A 21,998-nucleotide genomic window follows, 5' to 3' on the forward strand; every position below is an offset into this window, starting at 1 on the left:
TGGCAATGACATTGGAGAAAACTTATTGAAAAATGCCATCAACAGCTTGTATGAAGAATTGAGCCATATAAATGGCAGAAAAAGTGGTTCAGAAGGTTTTTGGTTGGCCAAAGTGAAAGTCTACGGGGTAAGTCAGGTGCTTGGTGCCCATATTTCATGGGAATGGAGTGTGTTGGCATGGGGAAGACTCAGCTTGATCTCTTTTAATAGGAAGAGAGAGGCTTACAGGGTTGATTCACTTTGAGCCCTAGATAATGCACTAGTGATACTTATTGGGCAGCTAAGAAAATCACAATACGACTTTTTAATGCGTTAATGGAAGTGCAAAGTTTATTTGTACTGGGCACTGGAATCTGCATCTCTTCTGGGTACCACACTTGAGGATTTAGTGAGCATTGTGGATAATGTAGATATCATGTCATGGGAGGGAGGTATATTCAAATGAATGCCTGGAGAAAAGAGGATGTGGCAAGTACATGACTGCTTTTTTTCATAAGGGCTGACTGTTTTGTGAAAAGAGAGCAGAATTGTGCTGTGCTGCTCCACAGGACATAGCTAGGGCCAGTGGGATTCATGGAGGCAGATTTTGGCTCAACATCGGAAAGACTTTGTGCCAGTGAGAGCCATCCAATAATAGAACTGGCTGCCTGGGGAGATGGTGAGAGCGAGCGAGCTCTCTATCTTTGGAAATGTTCTAGCAGAGACTGGATAGCCATCTGTCGTAGGTATTGTGGAAAGAGTCATGCATTTGGTGGATGAGCAAAATTTTGTTGGTGATGATGACAGTAGTAAATGTGACTACCATATACTGAGTGCCTTTGAAGTGCCAGGTATGCTGCTAGGCATGTCAATATTCATTATCGTCTTTCATCCTTTTACAGCCATAATGAAAGTGAGAGCTATTACTCCCATTTTATAGAAGAAATGGATTCAGGGCTAGGATTTGAACCCTGGGTTTTATGACTCAAAACCCATAATCTTTTAACTGTATCACCTGCTTTTTATGATTCCTTCCATCTCTAAGATTCTGTGATTTCAAGTGTATTCAGATACTGGATTTGAAGTGACCTTTACACGTCCATGTATAAAAAGGCTGATAGAGAGCTGGATGCGAAGGCTTGGGAGTTGAAAGAGTAGTTAGGGTGGCAGATGTAGACTTGAACATCCTCTGCCAAGAGGTGAGAGTTGATGCCACTGGGTCGGTAAGATTCTCAAGGTAGTGACTGCAGAGAGAAGGGGCCATGGTGGGCTGACTCCTTCCCGTGTGGTGCTGGAAAAAGCCATGGGAATAGATGTGAGTCCTGCTTTCTGAGAAGGAAGGAGTGATCTTAGTGCATATTGGAAGATGGGTTTCTAACCTCAGTAACATGTGAATACTTCTATACATTTTTTGGATTCTATTTAATAGATTGAGACTTTGCAAAGTCAAGTGCTGAAATTGGAGTCAGTATAATACAGTGGCCAAAGGGAGAGCCTCTGCCTGAGTTGATACCTGGACATTGCTACTCCTTAGCTGTGTGCCCTTTAACACATTACCTTTGTATACCTTCGTTTCATCATCTGTAAAAGTAATGCCTTTGGTTGCACTTTTTAAGCTATATTAATCTCCTTCCTGACTGTAATACATAGTTTACTATACATAATTGAGGCAGCAAAAAGTAGAAGTTAAAAGAAGGACTGTGTAGTCAGACTGCTTGGATTTAAATTTCGGCTTCATCATTTACTAGCCCTGTAACCTGGGGCAATTTACTTAGTCTCAGTAAGCCTTGGTTTCTTTGGTGTAAAGTGGAGATAGTAGTAATAACTACCACATAGGGTTTTGTGATTAAATGAGATTATATGTATAGGGTACTTAGAATAATCCTTAGAGATCTTCAACATGGGAAGCATTCAACAAATGATAATGGTGATATATATAATATTTTATAACAAAGAAACTTGTGCCTTGGGGTCCTTATTGTAGGAATCGGTGTTGATTATATAATCCCATAATGTGTGAACATGATCTATAGACATGTTTCTCTCTGAGCAAGAGATTCATGCATTGTAGTATGTGCATGGATAGGTTTATATAGAATCTTTGATTCTCCTGAAATAGTAGGCAAGACTTGGGGGAATGCATGTTTATATGGAGAAGATCTATTTTTTTATTAATGCTCTATGACCTTACAAAATTCAAGAAGTTAGTGTGCATAATAATCTTGTAGATGTACATGAGGCTATTAGTGAACATAAACAAAAAATCTGGTTGCCAGTGTCTGTTAGTCAGTTTTCACACTGCTATAAAGAATACCTGCAACTGGGTAATTTATGAAGGAAAGAAGTTTAATTGACTCACAGTTCTGCATGGCTGGGGAGGTCTCAGGAAACTTCTTACAATCATGGCATAAGGCAAAGGGGAAGCAGACACCTTCTGGGACCTTGCTGGCACCCCCATAATACAGTCCTCTCCCACTAGGTACTTCCCTTGACACAATTCAAGATGAGATTTGGGTGGGAATACAGAGCCAAACCCTATCACAGTACTTAAGGAATAAAGCCATTTGTTATCGGATATAACAGAAACCCAGAGGGAGTGGTCCCAAGATCAGTGCAATAGTTCAAAGTTGTTATCAGGGGCTCAAGTTCTTTCTTTCAGCCCTGTGCCATCCTTAGATTAATTGCTTCCTGGTCCCAGGATAGCTGCTATAGATCCAAGTATCACACCTTCATAGAACTTCATGGAAAACAGAAAGAAGCCAGGGCAGCCAGGATGATAAGAAGAGGTTTCCTTACTTATCTCTTTTCTTTGATCAGAGGTTATTTTTTTTTTCCCAGAAGGAACTCCCACAAAGCAAGACACCCCACCTACCCTCTGTCTATTCGTATTTTGCCAGAACTGTATCATAGTGCCACTTCCAGCCAGAAGGGAGTCCAAGAAAGCAAGTATCTGGCTTTTTCAAAATCTCTGAGGAAAGTGGGCAAGAAAAGGCAGTGTAAGGGAAAAAGCTTCCTATATGTCAATGCACTAATGAAAATGTGAGAGCTCATTGCCTTAAGAGAGGTCACACAAAATACCTGAATTGGGGGAGGGGGTGTTTTGTGTTAAGAAACAGACATCCAGAGAAGGACCAAGGGAATTAGGGAGGACTTCAAGGACCTTCAAGATGCCTTACCCTAAACAGGCGTCTTTCCTTGGTGACTCATGCAGAGGAAGTGGCTGGATTCCAAATATGTGTATAGAAAAACTGCCACGGAAGAGGCAGCCATTTGTTCATGTTTGCAGCTGCTGACTCTGAACCAAATCTGCCCTCCCCCAATCCTCAGCTGCTGGTACCAATGCATCCTTTTGGGAGCTGGACCATGAGCTCTGCCGGGAAGAAGGTGCCCATTTCAATGGCTCCCCGCTTCAATCCCCAAGCAAGCTGTTTCCAGAGAAGGGGAGCAGCACACACAATAGTAACAGGTTTAGTAATTAGCAGCAGCCCTGGGGCCATGCAACACTTCTAAAAAGACAAGATGGTTCATTAAGATCTGCCACGACCCCTGAGAATGTTCTAGATGGAAAGACAGGTGGGGATCTCCAATGCTGATGACATGGAGACCTTTCACCCTCAGTGGTTTGAGGGCACAGGTTAGGAAATGGGGAACAAAAGCAAAACAGGTGGACATGGAGGCTGTGTTTCTGTTGTTGATGGAAGACCATATTTTTATACATGATCTTGGCAAAGTGTGCTACTGTAAAAAGCAGGCAGGGAATCCATAGAACTGTGATGGTGCAGTCCTTTCAAAATAAACATGCAAAATGTGAAACCACAACGTAACAAGCCCATGTCTTTACCCATCTCTTTTATCCTCAATCCAGAGGCTGAGGAATTCGATGAAAATTCTTTTTTTTTTTTTTTTTTTTTTTGCAAATTAACGGGTAAACAAAAAGTTGAAAGTTTAATACTGCATTTATTATATTGAGTCAATGTGCCCTATGCATATTTTCTCTAATAGAGGGTGGAAGAATCCAATGAGATCAGTGAAGATATTTTTTATCTCCCTTGGGAGGCAAAGGGGAAGCAGGCACCTTCTTTACAAGGCAGCAGGGAACTAGCGAGTGCACACAGAGGAGGTAGCTTTTGATCTGATTCTCGAAGGCTGAGTAGGAACTTGCCTGGCTTATGGAGGTATATCAAGATTGTGGAGGTGTTAGGTATTCTATCTACCAGAGTATTTTAAGCTGTGGGACAGCATCTAAAGGGCATAAAGTTGTAAAATTCAATGAATATGTGACATTTTGTTTACTTAGTACTTTTCTCCTTTTCTTTAGAAAGAAACAACCAATTTTCTTTTTCTGGAGGATCTTCTTTACCAAACCTGAATTGTGTGGTTGGTTTGGAGCTACCATTCAGTTCCACAATCAACTGATCTGGGAGTATGCAAATCACTCTCTCTGGACCAATCAAAGTCTTCCCTGGGATTTTTTTTTTTTTTTTTTTTTTTTTTTTTGAGTTGCAGTTGGGAAATTTCAGTCAGCATCTTGCTGGAGACAAAGTGAGAGATGCTGTGTGCGATTTGTAGATGGCTCTGACCTTGCCATTTGGAAATACTCCAGACTACAGGAGACAGAAACCCTATTCAAATGAACTTAGATACAAATGGCATTGACTGTAAAATTTACAAACGCATAGTCCATGTCTGTCTCTCCTTGCTAGTTGATCTTCACAAAAGCAGACTAGGCACTTTCAAATGGTGGCACTCAGTATCAACAATGACTTCCATTGTCATTCGGATGAAAAAATAAAATCTCATTGAGGTTGAGGGAGGGTGGGAGGCAGGCAAAAAATAAATAAATAAGAAAACTTCATATTAGACTAGTGTTTCTCAAATGTTGATGGAGATCTTCCTAACATGCAGATTTTGACTCAATAGATCTGGAATGGTACTGGAGACTTCATTTCTAATAAGCTCCCATGTGAGGTGGATGCTGCTGTTTCAAAGGCTACTCTTTGAGTAACGTAGTGTTCAAAGATAATGCTTGAGGATTCAGCAAATATGAAAAGATGGTACAGCATAAGGTGGTACAGGAGTGAGGTAGAAGCGAGCTGTGATTTTCAATAGGATAATTAGGACAGGCCCATAGAGGTAATCTTTGAGCATACTTGAAAGCGGTCATTCTATTTACGTGACTAAAAAAAAATTGTGTTTTAAGAACACGTATTAGTTTACTGCTGCGTAACAAATTACTCCAACATGTAGCAGTTTAAAAGAGCAAACATTTATAATCCCACAGCTTTGATGGGTCAGTTGAGTTGGGTCCCCTTGCTCAGGACCTCTCACAAGACTGCAATCAACGTATTGGCCAGAGCTGCTCCCGTCATCGCGAGGCTCACCCAGGATGGATCTGTTTCCAGGCTCACTCAATGGGCCGTTGGTGGACCTCAGTTCCTCACATGCTGTTGGACTGGGGGTCTCAGTTCTTCTTAGGCTGTTTGCCGGAGGCTTCCCTTGGTTCCCTGTCATGTGGCTTCCTGATAGGGTGGCTCACAAATATGGCAGCTGGCTTCCATCAGAGCAAGCTAATGAGAGGGCAAGAGATGGAGAGCAAGATAAAAGTCGGGGTCTTTCTATAACCTAATTTATCAAGTGATATCCCATTACTTTTTGCCATATTCCATTTATTACAAATAAGCATACTTGCTTACAAGTAAGTCACTAAGTCCAGCCCACACTCAGTGAGGAGACTACCAAAGGCATGAATATTACTAGACAGGGATCACTTGGGGCCGTTTTAAGGTGGCTGCCACAGCACATATTTGCCTGTTACCTCAGAATCTGAATGTCTATGCCCTTATGCAGGTTGCCATCACTGTTGGTTTGTTTAGGAAGGAGGATCATGGGAATTTTTTGGCTCCCAGCAGAAACTAGGATTGGCCCAAATGGTTCTGACTGAACAACTTTACTTTGGCCAATCTTCAACTTTTGAGGTAGATCCAAGCTGCTTTTTTTTTTTTTTTTCTTTTTTTTTCTTTTTGAGACATCTGAGCAGAGGCTGGTAGGCCACCTGAGAGCTTGTGGGCAGCTGAGCTCTGACTGACCCCCTGGCCATTTTAGCGCTGCCAATAAAATTGCCTGAGGAACCTGCCAAGGAGACAGATGCTGCTGCTGGAGAAACACCTTCCGTAGCCTGGCATTTGTCCGGTAATTGCTCTCCAAGAGAAAATAAAATCTTCATTTGAGGGGGAAGGTGGATGGCTCCTGACTGTCAAGTGTAGAGATGATTTAGAACAAGTGCTGCAAATAAAATGCACAAGATTTTATTACAAAATAAAATACATTTGTATAGATCTAAGATTTGACTCTTTAAAAATCCACTGACTTAGGAAGTGCTTCTTGTTTTCTAGGCATAGAATAATACACAGTAAATTGGATTATGTACAAAATGCCTCACCTGTTTTCTCTCTCCTGTTCTGTTTGAAGTCATATTTCTTTTGCGATAGTCAGAGCCACTATTTCCTCTGCCTTATAGATTCATAATGTAGACACAGCACTGGTTTAGGACTGGACAATAGGCTTCGTCACTTACTAAGAGGGAATTTAAGCTTTTGTCTACAGTTTTCCGATCTTTAAATTGGGGTGGTAATACACCTATCATAAACTTGTTTTAAAAGTGAATAAAGTTACCCCAGAAAAAGTTCCTTGCCATATTGTAGACACTTAATAAATAGGGTCTCTATAGCTGCTATACCTGTACTTACAATAACAGTGGTGGGAGGAGTTTATAGTCTTCCAACATAGGAAAACCAAGGCCCAGAATGTTTAAGGTGTTTCTTAAAGATCATATAATAGGTGGCCGGGCGCGGTGGCTCATGCCTGTAATCCCAGCACTTTGGGAAGCCAAGGCGGGCGGATCACGAGGTCAGGAGATCGAGACCATCCTGGCTAACATGGTGAGACCCCGTCTCTACTAAAAGTACAAAAAATTAGCTGGGCGTGGTGGCAGGCGCTTGTAGTCCCAGCTACTCGGGAGGCTGAGGCAGGAGAATGGCATGAACCTGGGAGGAAAAGGTGTCAGTGAGCCGAGATCGCGCCACTGCACTCCAGCCTGGGTGACAGAGCGAGACTCCGTCTCAGAAAAAAAGATCATATAATAGGTAAGCTTTCCACCATCTATCCACGCATCTATTTACCCACCCACGTACCCACCTAACTATCCACCCATCTGTTCATCCAGCAAATATTTTTTGAGGTGCGCCCTTTGAGGATGCTATATTCATTGCAGTGGCTACAGTGACAAAGAACTCAGGTAAACTGGTGCTCTCAAGAGGTTAAGATAGACAATGAGCAAACACATTATTAATAGAATTTACATGGAATAAGTAATACATAATAAATAGTTTGAAATGATACAGTAACTGGTATGAGGACACAAGGAGGCAATTTTAGTTTGGGTGACCTCAGAAAGCCACTTTAAATAAGTGACATTTGAGTGGAAACCTATAAGACAAGAAGGAGCCAAGAGAGGAAACACAACTGCAAAGACCCTGAAGCAGAAAGGACAGAAGAAGTGGGGTGGTGGGCATTTCTCAGATCAGATAGGGTATCTATAGTTATGCCAGGAGAAAATTTGGTTAAACAAATTATAGAATTTCTGGTCTTATTTAAAGTAAGTGCCCTTGACAAAGGGCTTTTCAAAGTTGTTAATATTTATTACGATATCTCAATGGATCAGGGACTATTATATTATTGTTTTGAGAACTATTTAACCATGGATCCATCCTCTCTTTTCTTCCTGGCCTCCTTCCCTTCTTCCCGTCTGTGTACCTGTTCATCTGTCCTTTTTTTCCATCTGTTCATCCCTTTCTTTGTGTGTGTGTGTGTGTTTTGTGTTTTTTTTTCTGAGACAATGTCTTGATATGTTGCCCAGGCTGGCCTGGGACTCCTGAGCTCAAGCGATCCTTCTGCCTCAACTTCCCAAGTAGTTGGGACCACAGGTGTGCCCCACCAGGCCTAGCTTATCCCTTGCTTATTTTTAAAGAGCATCCTTACGAGATAGAGTGTTCTGTGGGAAACCTTGGTAAATTGCTTAGTGAACATTCATTAGATCCTCTGAGCCTCACAACATCCCTAATGTAAGCAGGGATTGGCATTCAATACTGCAGAAAAGAGAACTAGGGCTTGCAGTGTGAAGGACCTGCCAATCCTCTGATGAAAGTTGAACCAGGTCAGCAAATCACATGTGAGACTCCAAGTCAGGTGCTCTTCCCAAAACTCTGGCCACAGCTCCAGCTTCAGCTGACAGAGCCTGGGACATTGATTTTTCTAAGTGCTCTGATATTTTGATGGTTTTCAAAAATTAATAACAAGGACAATTTTGACAAAGTTTCCCCTTGGTGGGAAAATGTTTCCTTTTAAGTCTGTTGTCAGTATTAAGTATGCGTATCTATTGAGAACAACCATGTTCTCATAGCTATTGGGATATTTTGAAGAGCTGAGTGAGTAAATTGCGGAGGGAACAAACTCATGTCTCTCCTGCCAAAAGATGCAGAATCCTGTTTTCTTTGAAGAATGGCTGTCCTGGTCATTTTGGACTGCTATAACAGAATGCCATAGATTGGGTGGTTTGTAAATAACAGAAATTTACTTCTTACAGTCCTGGAGGCTGGAAAGTCCAAGATCAAGGCTCCAGCAGATTCAGTGTCTGTGAGAATCCACTTCCTGGTTCATAGATGGCACCTTCTCACTGTAACCTCACACGGTGGAAGGGGTGAGGGACTTCTCTGAGGTCTTTCCTGTAAGAGCATGAATCCCATCACTTTCCAAAGGCTGCACCTCCAAATTCCATCATCCTAGGGATTAGGTTTCAATGTATGAATTTCTGTGTGTTTGCAGGAAGAGGGGGCATAAACATTGTCTATGGAAATGGCTAAATTACATTTTCTGAATAATAAACGTAATATAATGTTAACAACCACTGACTGAACATCTGCTGGAACAGGCGTGGTGGGAGGTCAGCTTTGTATTAAACTATTCACCCTAACAACATCTTGAGTGGCAGGTGCCATCAATTCCACTTTTTAATTATGGAAACTATGGCCAGACCGGGGCCAACTTACCCCTTCCTCATAGCAGGCACAGTGCCTCAGGCCCCTACTGTATTTTTGAGGTCCCACAAATAGATTTTCACTTCTTTTAAACTCAGAAGAAGGAAATGGACTTTTAGGGTCAAAGATTATGCTTGTCATAATACCAACACTGTAATTGAATATAATTTTTTTAACACATTTTGTAAAGAAAGGAGCCTGTGAAAGAAGCAGTGCTCAGGTCCCCTGACTATCATATTGTGGGGACCAGGCTAGGGCTCGGGGAAGTTGCAGCTCATTCAAAGCTGTGCAGGAGAGATGGGCAAAGCAGGACCCACACAGACTCAAACCTGTGCTATTTTCCTGCCATACCTTGAGGCCTCATTCTCAATTGGCTTTACCCCACACTCTCTAGCTTTCAGCCTCAGCATCATTTCCACAGAAACAGTGAGTGCCTAAAAACTGGGGCACTGCATCCTTAATTTTAGCACCCCATCTGCTCCTGGATAACGACAGACAGAAATGCACAAAACCTTCTTTTCCGAGAGCCTCATCCCAGGATTCCTGAGCAAGTGTTCAGGCCCACCCAGGGCTTCATGAGAGCAAGCGCTGCCCTGACCTTCTTAAAGTGGACAGTTCAGTCCAGCAAAAGCGTCCCTCCCTGTTCCATTAGGCCAAGTGTGGAACCGTCCCCCTGGAACTCTGAGATAATGAGCAAGTGGAGAAACAGGTGGAAAGCAATAGTGCTGGAGTTTGCACACTCCACTGCTGCTCACCGGCCACTGCTGCAAATGAGAACCTTTGGGAAGTTTGGCCCTCATTTCCCTGCACACTGAGAGGTCAGTGTGAATAGGGGCCATTTTACATTCAAGGCACAAGACACTTTACTCCAGTAAATGGAGTTTTAATAAAGCCTTTGTATGATTCTGGGTATCACAACAACTAAATCAGATCCTGGATGCATTAGCATGGGCCCTGGTGATGTTCCCTATGGCATTTCACTTATGATGTGACACTTACTACCTTTGCCTGAGTTTATCATTAGGAAGAGATTTCTAAATTATTGTAGAGGGCATCTGCTTAGATAAAATTTTGTGTCCCCTCTTTGGACTTCACTTTCCCCATTGGTAAAATGAAAGACTTAGGTTATTTCTAAACTCTCATCTAGTTCTGGATTTTATTTTTTGAGTGACTACTAAGGTAGAGACCCCAAGTTAAGGGCTGGGGTCATGTTGTGGGGATCACATGAGATTATGGATGGAATAAAAATGTGAAAATCTTGTTCACCTTTCTTTTGACAAAGAATAACAACAGTCAGTTATGAAGGAACAACTGTGGACTCAAGGACTTTAGATACCTCCCCCTCCCTTGCCACAATACTAATGTTGCAGGATAAATATTAGTAACATTTCAGAGATGAGAAATGTAGGTTCAGGGAGGTTAAGAAACCATAACGTTTAGCGCCAGGGATTAAGTAGAAGACTGACTTCACCTTGTGGTCTTCATTATTTTTACCATCACCATCATCATGTTTATTGCCATTGTATTATGGTCACAAGAAAGATGCATTCACATGGACGGTAACACAAACACAGTCAATATCAAGTTATATTGGTTTGAGTTAAGGTGTCCACTGATGACCTTTGCCTGGATATAGATTGTGTAGGAAATAAAGGGTGTGGGACATTCCAAGTGTTAGAGCATCCAGAAAAGTTAACTTTTCCAGATGAGTTAAACCGAATCTTCATTTATTGGGAGCAAGGTCCAGGGCCATAAACACATGCTCCCTAACATAACTGAATGTCCTTCCTCCCCTTCAGACAGGTTCCAGCCAAGAAGTGGTGTGTGTGTGTGTGTGTGGTGGTTGGCAGGAGGTGGGGAAGAACAACTCCTATCATTCTAAGTCAGCTACACAGAGTTTGATGTCTGATTTTTTTTTCTTTTCATTTTCACAATTCTAAGCTTGGGGAATTTGATGACTTAAATGGTTGCCTCAGTTTCCCAGTGTGCTCAGGCTTCAGGAATCCAAACTTATCAAGTCTGTGGAGATACCTAGAGAAACAGGACAAATTTAATCTTGCCACCTTCAGATTGAGCTTTGTCCCCACGTGGGACTGCTTAGCAATCATGATGACAGAGTGTACTTTGTTCCATCATCCTGCCTAGCCCACTATGTCATTAGAACAGCAACAGCCATTATAAGGCCGTGTTGCCCTTCTCACGCTGGGTGACACTTAACAGCTGTCGTTTTCTTGGGGCCATCAAATGAGCAAATTGGAGCAGTGGGCTTTGGGGTCACAAAGACATTTTCAAATCTGAGTTCTGCCGCTTGTCTGTCAATCTGGCTGTCTATCTGTCTGTCTATCATCTATCTATTTTTTTTTTTTAGAGATGGGCTCTTGCTCTGTCACCTAGGCTAGAGTACAGTGGCACTATCATCACTCAGCGCAGCCTCAAATTCCTAGGCTCACACACTCCCCACCTCAGTCTCCCAAGTAGCCGGGATTACAGGAGTAAGCGACCATGCCCATCTCTCTATCTGTATTTTCTTGAGTAAGAACTTTAACTCTCTGCATCTAAGTTTCTTATCTGTGACATGGAAATGAAACTATTAAACCCTTGTGGTTGTTCTGCAGAGAAATGACAGTAGCATTTTGAAGCTATCTCACTACAGTGATGGGAGCAGGGTTAGTGGGATAGACGAAATAAGATTATTATTGTTCTTTTTTTTCTTTTACAAATGAGGAAAGGGAGCCTCACAAAAGTTTTCCTTTCCAGAGTTGCTTGGGGAGTGATTGGAGAAGCCAGCCCGGAAAACCCTAGCCTTCTGGGCACAATTGCTTACTTCCTGCTAGACTGCGAGCCACTTAGCAGCGAGGACTCTGCCATACTTTCCATCTCTAGGGCCCGGCTCTGGTATCCACTTTGTTGATCTCATCCTTTACTTCTTTTTCCCTCTCCTCTGTGTCCCATACTAGTATCTCCACCGTTCTTTGATGAAAGTGCTTGGCTTATTTCTGCCTGAGAGTTTTTGGGGCTTGCTGTTCCCTCTGCCTCAAATGCTCTTCCCCCAGATCTCTGCATGGCACACACCTTCACCCTCTTAAAAGTTTTGCTCCAATGTCATCTCAGTATGGCCTTTGCTAACTACTCATTAAAAAGACTTACTCCCCTCCAGCACTTCTTATAGCCCTCCCATCCTTATTTTTCTTCATAACACTTACCAATACCTGACATATTGTATACTTGATAGACTTGATTGATTTATTGTCCACCAACCTTCACTAGAACATAAGCTGTGTTCTCAGAACTGAACAATGTATGGTAAACAGCCGGCAGTCTGTAAAGTATACTATGCATTGATTGAAAGAGTAAATAAACGTGTTTGGAGTGGCGGGGGTCTGTGCATGAATGCCTCTTGCCCTGATGATGTTTGTGGCAGAACACTAAACTGTATCCCCCCATGTGATTGATTGCTCCTTGCCAAACTCCTTCTCTTGTGATCACTGAAAGTCACTAATTGTGATCTCAGCTGTGTACTTTGTCCTTCCTTCTTTGTGGGGTGGCTTTGAGCTCCCACAAGGGCCAGGAGGGCTGTCTATTCTGGAGCTTTGCTCTGCAGCATGATCAACATGGGTAATGTAGTATTTAACTTAATTTTTTTTTCATCTCTGAGTAGAGCTCTTTACTAGAAATTAATTTGCCCAGGTTGTTGGGGTTTGTTTGCTTTCAGCTGCTGAGTTACTTCTTCTGTGTCTGAGTTCTTTCTTGCCTGTGCCTGTGCCTGGAGTTCTAGGAAAATGTTTCCTAGAATGCTAGAAAACATTGAGTTTTGGTAAATTATGTTACCTGAGTTTTGGTAAATTATGTTATGTACAAAGGGCTCCCTCTAAAGTGTGGGCAGAAGTCTTATCATGCTTTAATTCTTTTAAAAGACACTTTTATGCTTTTTGAAATGTTTAAAAACAAACTTATTTTGGAGCAGAAATCCTAAAAGTGAATGAAGCCAGAAATTGCCTAATAATACAAATCATATGGAAGTATTCTCTGCAACAGATGTTATGAACGATGGGCTCAGTGGACCACAGTGGTGTCAGAAGTGGACTAAAGATCAGGTGACCTAGCTAACTGATGTGTGTAACTCAATCATTGTGTAACTTCAGGCAAAGCATTCGATCTTTCTAAGATCATTCTTCATCTGCAAAGTAAAGACTCTACGCCAGGGGTATCCAATCTTTTGGCTTCCCTGAGCCACGTTGGAAAAAGAAGAATATCCTTGGACCACACATAAAATACACTAATGATAGCTGATGAGCTAAAAAATGTCACAAAAAAATTTCATAATATTTTAAGAACGTTTATGAATTTGTGTTGGGCCGCATTCAAAGCCACCCTGGGCTACATGTGGCTGTCAGGGTGCTGGTTGGACAAGCTTGCTCTAGGCTGTGGGTCTAGCTGATATCCGAGTTTATTTTTCATCTTTAAAGCCCTAGACTAGAAGCCTAAAGACTTTGATCTTAGCTTGGTTACAGCCATTTACCAGTACTGGACCTCTGGGTAAGTCAGTTTCCTTTCCAGAGCCTCAGTTGCTCAGTCTTTAAAATGAGCACTGAGATTACTATTTTGTGTTTTTCTGAGGGTATTGAGAGAACTTCATTTGGACACACAGATGGAAAAGTACTTTTTAGCCGTACAGTCCTCTTATTATTAGAAGCCATTTCTTATTTTACTGTGATTTTGTGGCAATATGCCACCAGAATGATTGGATAAAAGTTAGAAGATGAAAAGTCAGTGCACATAGTACTGACAATTTTTAAATTGTGCTTTTAAAACATATTGGGTTTTTGTTTCCTTTTTGAATTTTTTTTTAAATCCTCACTTTACATCTTAAGTTCTTGACTTGAGCTTTGGGAAAGTGTTCACAGCTTTCATAAAATTTTTCAAAGGAGTATTTGATATACCAGTTTTTTTCAGCCCTGTGATTTTCTGTGGGTGTTTCCCCCTGGAATTCCTGAGAGGAGGAGATCTTTTCATGCTTCTTCTGATCATATATCCATTCCTCCTTGCATGGACATTAACTGGTAATATCTAGAGAATCACAGATGTCAAGAGAATAACTGTTTGCAGGACTAGCTTGCTGCTCTCTGGAAGCTGAAAGCTAATGGGCACCTAATCAAGGCTGGCTCATTTTTTAGGGATAACCCAATTACAAATCTGGATGAACTGACCTACTAGTTTGGCTCTTGGAAGCCATTTGGTATTCTGTTATCTTTATTTTGGTCTTTTTATCTCTAAAGAATACTTTTAATTTAGACTGTAAATTTTAATGAGCAAAGGTTAAAGTTCCCTCCAGAGAGGGAAAAAGCATTATTATTCAGGTTAGTGACCCCACAGCTCTCATCAGGTGGCTGGGCAAAGGTGCAGAGATTCAACAGATTGGACAGGAGGTGTAGTCTAGATTCAGCAGATGGAGAAGGAGGCCTGGTCTGGGAGGTGTGGTCTAGATTCCATAGCTAGGGAAAGAAGGTGGTCTAGGAGGTGTGGTCTAGATTGAATTGACAGGGAAGAGGGTGTGGTCTATATTCAACATACAGGAAAGGGGGTGTGGCCTACATTCAACAAACAGGAAAGGGGGTGTGGCCTAGATTCAACAGAAAGGGAAAGAAGGTGTGGCCTAGACTCAGCAGATGGAGAAGGAGGTGTGGTCTGGGAGGTGTGGGGAAGGAGGTGTGGTCTCACCAGCTGGGGAGGAGTGGGGAAGATTGTGGGCAACTCACCTACTAGCAACAGGTCCTGCTCTTTCACTATCATTCAGGGTGGCAGTACCTGTACTAGGGCTGATAATCTAATTAAGGTAGCATAATATAGAGCCAGAAGTCAGGTGGTATTTACAAGGTACAGAAGAGATCTTGGACTCAAAAGGCATGGAGTCCAGTCCTATTTAGCTGGAAAATCTGTGGCTTATATCATCTCCAACCACGGTAAAATGAGGACAGCACCATGAAGATGAAATGAAAGCACAAAAGAGAAGGTATTTGGCAAACCATGACACTCGTTGTTAGAAAGGAAATGTCAAATGAGTGCACAAAGAGGGACCCGAGGGGACCCTCCTAAAAAACTGCAAGATCCTTTCCTTTCACTGTTGCTATGTTCTGACAAGGTTTGTTGTCTTCCTGTTAAATGGGAGGTGAGTGTGGAGTGGAGAAAGCGAGTTGTTTGGGCCTCAGGCCTCAACCTCCACTTGAAGCCTGCACAAGCTCACCTTTGCTACCCTGCAGAGAAGGCAAAAGGAGTTAATGATGAAATGTCAGAAAGGCACTTGGGGGCTTTTAGAAATTCTCACCAGGTGAGATTGCACTCACATAATATCAAATATACAGAGCTGCCATGGTCGTATCATTAATTATTTTATTGTTTTTATTATTAGTAATACTTCATCCAAAGAGTCCATTTTTAAAAATGTTGTTGGATATGCTTAAGTAAATGACCATAATATTTCTTTTAAAGCTTCGCATAAGAGCAGGCTACCCAGAAGCCTTGTACTTGGCAAGCAGAAATGAATCTAAACTGTTTTCCGAATTTACCAAGTGCTTGCCTGAACAGACAAGGAGCCTGGGGGGATTTCTTGTGGGAGTGATGAATTGTGAATCCCAATATAAGATGTGTGTAAAAAAAAAAAAAAAAAAAAAAAAGCCTGTTCTAAGAGAGAAAAGAAGTTTCTGAGTGTTTGGCAAAACAAGGTATTTTTAAACTGAGAAAAAAATAGGATTGTGGGGATTTCAAAGATTTTGTGGTTTTATTTATCAGCTAATATATATGTGGAGCTTTCTTGCATCTTATTAGCACAAAGGCAAAGGAAGATGCAAGAGAAATAGAAGACCATCTATGCCTTCAGGTGGCCCTCAGGCTCATTGAAGGGCAAGATATAGGTAGATAAGAAGTGACAATTTATGAAGGCAGTATGGTTTTATGGAAACATTGTGATATTTGGAATCAGATACACTTGGGTTCTAGATCTGGATTCACCATAGGAATGGGACCCGGGACTTGATACTTTATCACTTCTGTGCCTGTGTTTCCACCACTACAAAATGGGAATAATCATACTTACCTTCCCAGATTGTAAAGAAGTAACAGCATGGGGAATGTATACACTGCTTAGCACAGAATGTGAAGCCTAGTAGGTTCTCATGAAAGTCATTGCTTTCTTTTCTTTTTTATGAGACAGAGTCTTGCTCTGTCACCTAGGCTAGAGTGCAGTGGCTCGATCTCGGCTCACTGCAAGCTCTGCCTCCCAGGTTCATGCCATTCTCCTGCCTCAGCCTCCCAAGTAGCTGGGACTACAGGCACCCGTCACTGCACCCGGCTAATTTTTTGTATTTTTAGTAGAGGCAGGGTTTCACCATGTCAGCCAGGATGGTCTCGATCTCCTGACCTCGTGATCCGCCCGCCTCCGCCTCCCAAAGTGCTGGGATTACAGGTGTGAGCCACTGCGCCTGGCCCATTGTTTTCTTTTCTTCATTCCTCCCTTCTGTTTTATGCTCTGTTACAGGAGACATAGAAGCATGCAGTTCCTTGGGAATTTTGAAGAATATAGGCTGTGATAGGAAATTCTTCCTGGAGCGGGAGGGCTTCACCTGGGCCTTTGGTTGTCTTCTGCTCGCCCCTCCAGAGGCTCTCTCTGCCCTATTCTCCTGCTCTGGGAAGCTGACCTGTGTGGACTGCATCCATCCCTCTTTCATGTGTGGGCCTCCTGACCCTTTGGCCACTTATGGGGATTAGCCAGTGCTGGGTCCTAGCAGGAGGCTGAGGAGAAAAAAAGGAGAGAAAAGTCTCTGTGTTTTTGATTTCCCTTTTCAGCTTCTTTCTCCCTGCTGGCTGGCCTTGGGTTTGCTGCTTCCTAGACTGAAAGTCACTGCTCCTTTAAGGAATTGTCTCTACAGGGTTTCCTCCTGGTCTGGTAGACTTTCCCTCCTCTCATCCCTTCAGGCCTAGGAGAGGTAACAGTTCTGCTCTTCTCTCCCTGGGACACTGCACTGTCCTTTGGGGTTTCTCTTCAATGCAGCCCACTCACGTGTAAATATTATTAAGTCTTCAGAAATAATCTTAATGTGAATGTGTCATCAGTTTCCCGCTGGCACCTCCAAAGCTGAGCTGAGTTTGAATAGGTGAGGAAGTGTGTTATTGGATAACCAAGGTGTGCTCTGGGGTCTGTTACCAACCCGGTCTGCTTATAGCTTGTTTTTCACATAAGGATGCTGACCTGAGTTGTGAGTTTGGGGAGATTTGCCGAACTAGAGCCTGAAGATCAGGCTAAGTGAACATATCAGATTTCTCATCATAGGAGAAATAATTTTTTGGTATTAATTATTGTTTCCTAACTCATTTTGAGAAGTATGGATTAAGTAATCAATAGTTATATGGTATAGCAAATAAATATCAGAAACACCTTTCTTTTCATTCCAAAGAAGTATATGCAAATGAAATAGAGGGAAGGGAAGGCAAACAATATGTAATGAACACCTTCTCTAGTACCAGGCAATTTGCATGTATTACCTTATTTATTCTACTCAGCAACACTTATGGGTAAGGTACCAATTTCCCTGCTTTACAGAGGTAGAAAGGGAGGCTCAAAGACTTCAAGAGATTTGCCTAAGGTCACATATCTGGGACTTGGTGGAGCCACAGTTTGTATTCCCAGGGCAAGTCCGTGAGACGGTGATGCTCATGGCTTTTCTTTGTCAGACACCAGATAACAGTGGTATAGTTTGGATCTGTGTCCCTGCCCAAATCTCATGTTGAACTGTAATCTCCACTATTGGAGGTGGGGCCTGGTGTGAGACGGTGATGCTCATGGCTTTTCTTTGTCAGACACCAGATAACAGTGGTATAGTTTGGATCTGTGTCCCTGCCCAAATCTCATGTTGAACTGTAATCTCCACTATTGGAGGTGGGGCCTGGTGGGAGGTGACTGGAAGTGGGGGAGGGGGTGGGGGGAGGTGGATTTCTCATGAATTGTTTAGCGCCATCCCTCAATGCTGTCTTCACAATAGTGAGTGAGTTCTCAGGATATTTGATTGTTTAAAAGTACGAGGCACCTCCCCCACCTTCTCTCCTGCTCCTGTTTTCACCACTTGAAGTGCCTGCGCCTGCTTTACCTTCCCTTCTGCTATGAGTAAAAGCTCCCTGAAGCCTCCCCAGAACCATGAGCCAGATAAACCTCTTTTCTTATAAATTACCGAGCCTCAGGTATTTCTCTATAGCAATATAAGAATGGGCTAATACAAACAGTGATATGTTTAAGGGTTCCGATGACAGGTATAGTTACGTGCATCAAAGTAGGAGCTTCAGGCTGTTTGTTGCAGTCCCCCACAATAAGGAGGACTATGACATTGTAAAGCCATGCGTAGCAGTAAGGCAGGGAGGAGTTTTTCTGGAGTTAGGAGTAGCCGTAGAGCCTGGCCTCGTGAACACTGGGTATGACTTTCTAACAGGAAGAATCCTGGGTATCTCTTGGGATTAGGTATCATGTTGTTCCCACTGCACAGGATTTTGTTTGCTCCCTGCCATTGGGTGCCTTCAGTTTCTACTTCTACTGAAAATGATCTCTCTCTTTCCCCTTTCTAATTATCTGTTTTTTTTTTTTTGTTTGTTTGTTTTTCTACCTAGTGGCTTCTGCTAGTGCTCACTTCTGCTAACTCACAACTTCTGCTGGGTCTTGGCCTTGCTGCCTCCTGGCTTCTCCCTGTTCATCTTTTCACTTCTAGTCTCTCTACCAGTGAGAGTCTGAACTGACAAATTCAAATTCTTGAAAGAGAGACTGTGCATATCTTCTTATATATCCAACTTGGATGTAGTTCTTTCTGCCAGGCTGAGCTGTGACTGCTGGTCAGGCAGCAGATTGTCCTTGGGGAGAGATCTGTCCCAGGCCCAGCCAGCTGGGACTGGACTGGGGCGAAAGGCAGAGCAAGCAGCAGGGCAGTAACACATACAACTCCTTTGCCATGTGACGGACAACATGTTCACAGGCTCCAGAAGCTAGGGAGGAGGCATCTGTGGCGGTCACCATTCTGTCTACCACTGTCAGCCCTCCCACCCAAAGATCAACTTTCATCCTTCATGCAGTATATAACCCCCATCCCAGGATCTCTCTGGTCTCTTCTGTTCAAAACCTCAAATGTCATCTAAATCTCAGGAGTTCAAAAGCCCCAGTTTTCATTATCTCAGTCGTCTACATCAGGTTCCAGTGATTAGGACTTGAGCATCTTTGGGGAAGGGCATTTCTCTGCTTTCCACCAGCACTTACCACTGTGAGATAAACATTTTATGTGGATTACATCATTTAATACTATAGTTAGATGTGGCATGTATTCAGTCATCGCATTTTGCAGTGAACAAATTCAGGCTTGGGGGAGTTAAATAGTGTGCCCAACCCTACCCAAGTAGTGGGAGGGGTCATGCCAAGTTCTCTTAACCTTTATTCCTGTGTTTGCCAAACTTGGCTGCATTTTAGAATCACCTGGGAAGCTTTTAAATCTCCTTGTGCCAAGCTGGGTGCAGCATCATGCACCTGTAGTTCCAGCTACTTGGGAGGTTGAGGTGGGAGGATCCCTTGAACTCAGGAGTTGGAGGCTGCAGTAAGGTATGATTATACCACTGCACTGTATCCTGGGCAACAGAGTGAGACTCTGTCTCTAAAACATAAAATAAAAAAAAATCCCAGTGCCCATGTTGCACCTCAAACCAATTAAATAAGAATCCAGGGATGGGCATCAGCTCCTCAGGTGATTCCAGCTGTAGCTCCCATTCGGGAGCTGCCCACCATGCTCTTACTTGTAAGTAGAGGTGTGGTGTGTAAGGAGTGAGTGCAGGAAGGTGGTCAGGGAAGGCTTCCTGTGCAGGGGAGTTTGAGTTTGTAGTGGTTTGCTGGGTGAAACAGTGAGGAGGCTTTTCCATGTTGCTGCTTTGCTCATTACTTTCCAAGTGTGATTGAATTTTTACGTTTTTGTGAGATAGTTCCAATAAATACATTCACAAATCAGGAAACAACAACAAAAAGACATCCTTTGTCAGGGCATCCATTCTCATTTATGGCTTCAGGAAAACACGGTTATTGCTGTTGCGTGTGCTTTTTTGTCAGGGAGATAATTGTGGAAATTGGGTTGCTTCCCGTCAAGCACAGATCCTTTTGTGGAGAAAATTTGAGCCATCCATGTATCCATTTTACAGTAATTGAGATTGGACTAGCAAATCATTAGCAAGCTAAAGGAAGATGATAGCCCTTTTTGTCAAAAGGAAGGTGGTAAAAATATGATGTTTGAGGAGAGCGAGAAGAAAAATAGGTTATCAGTGATGAGAGAAAGCCTGCCACCTGTCTTTCTCTTCCCTCCAGAAGGAGAAGGTGGCATCTATTAGAAGGGACCTCGAGTGGGTCCAGCGGGCAAGGCTCTTACAGGGGAAGTCTATTGATGGTCACTGGGACCCAGACAGTCACTGAGAGGCAGACGGTTCAGGATGAGTCCCTGCCCAGGGCACTCGTGAAGTGGAGCAGCTTGGGGTCATCTGTTGCACCAGCTAGGCTTGGTACTTACAGGTGTCGGTTCTGTTCTCTTTCTGATTGTCAACTTTGAAGATAATGAAATGCAGCTTGTGGAAGGGAGAATAAATAATGGCGGTATATATGTTAGGTAAATCAGCAGGTGAAGCTGCCAAATGCGGCGTTTGTTTATTTAAAATCCCTTTCACAGGGAGGCCCATGTTAAATACTTGTCTTGTCTCTCTGCTAGACCCTAGGGAATAGCAATAGTTCGCGTTACTCAAACACTCTGTGGAGGAAACGGGGATGAGTACAGGGCGTTCAGTCTCCAAAAGCAAATAAACACAGTAAGCCTGCCTCCCCTCACCTGGCTGGTATGGAGTAGGGTTAAAATGAGGAATGGTATCATGGCTAAAAAGGCCAATGAGGAAGGTGCCCCTTTAGAGTCCGTGTGTTGGGGAGCAGATGTGATGAGCACCTGAGGTCAGACTCTGCCCTGGGAGGCTATAGCTGTGGCCAGGCCTTGTTTAATCTCCCTCTGTACCTCCAGCATTTACAGGGTCTGCTTACACAGAGTCAGTGTTTAGGAAATGTGTGTTGACCTGATTTGATTGACAGAACCTGTGATTTAATGACTGTGTTCTGAAGGAGTTGGGTATGTTTGCTTTTTACCTTTTTGTTTTTTTTTTTTTTTTGAAGATTCATTTATCTAGGACCTCTTTGGAAAAGAAAATGGAAGCACATGTGCTTTTAAATTTGCTCCCCTCATGCAGCAGTCTTTTGCTTGGCCCTCGGTCCCTGGGTGATTCCTGGACAAGCACCATCTTGTAAGAACATAAACTGTATCAATTGCTCCCCTGTTATCCCACTGTGGTGGCCCCTGTCACCTGTGAGTAGTCAATGAATCAATGAATAATTTTTGAGGTCTTCACCAATGTATGCATTTTGGAATATGGTACATACATGTGCTACTGTTAATCTGCATATTAAATGAATAAACTTTTATTTATTTTTGTAGCTAAAAATAATCTTACGCATTGTAGATTTTGATCTCCCCACCCCAGTGGATTTTCTTGGGGCCTCCTTGGGTTGTACACGACTGGGTTTACAGCACCTGTTTCAAGCGCCTCACTGGCAGGATCTGAATTCAGGCCCATTGCATTCTGGCCTATCTCTCCTTCTGCAGACTTGCCTCTTGTTACTACCCAGCCATGATGAGCTGTTTGAGTTCCCAGGATTGATTACGTCTTCTCTCTGTTTCATGCTATCATCCACAGCTTTTCTTCTTAAGGTAACTAACATTTACTTGTCTTCCTGAACTCAGTTCAAGGATCTCCTCTTTTTGGAAGTCTTCCGTCCACATCCCCCCTGTTAACTCTGCCTCACTCCACCCTGCAGCATCTCCAGGTTGA

The 21,998-nt window shown here is 42.8% G+C and overlaps 1 protein-coding gene across 14 annotated transcripts in view; it reads left to right on the top strand.

Moving 5' to 3' along the window:
- Window positions 1-21,998, top strand: part of DAB1 (DAB adaptor protein 1) — a 1,250,022-nt gene that overhangs the window by 920,836 nt on the left and 307,188 nt on the right. For 2 of the 14 annotated variants that reach the window (XM_054667232.2, XM_054667242.2), the window contains exon 1: window positions 12,601-12,686. The exons of the other annotated variants lie outside the window; for them this stretch is intronic. The gene's annotated coding sequence lies outside the window, so the exon portion shown is untranslated. Of the gene's footprint in view, window positions 1-12,600; window positions 12,687-21,998 lie in introns of those variants that run through there. 14 annotated transcript variants of the gene reach the window in all.

This window comes from Pan troglodytes, chromosome 1 (genome assembly GCF_028858775.2).
Source record: "Pan troglodytes isolate AG18354 chromosome 1, NHGRI_mPanTro3-v2.0_pri, whole genome shotgun sequence".
NCBI lineage: Eukaryota > Metazoa > Chordata > Mammalia > Primates > Hominidae > Pan > Pan troglodytes.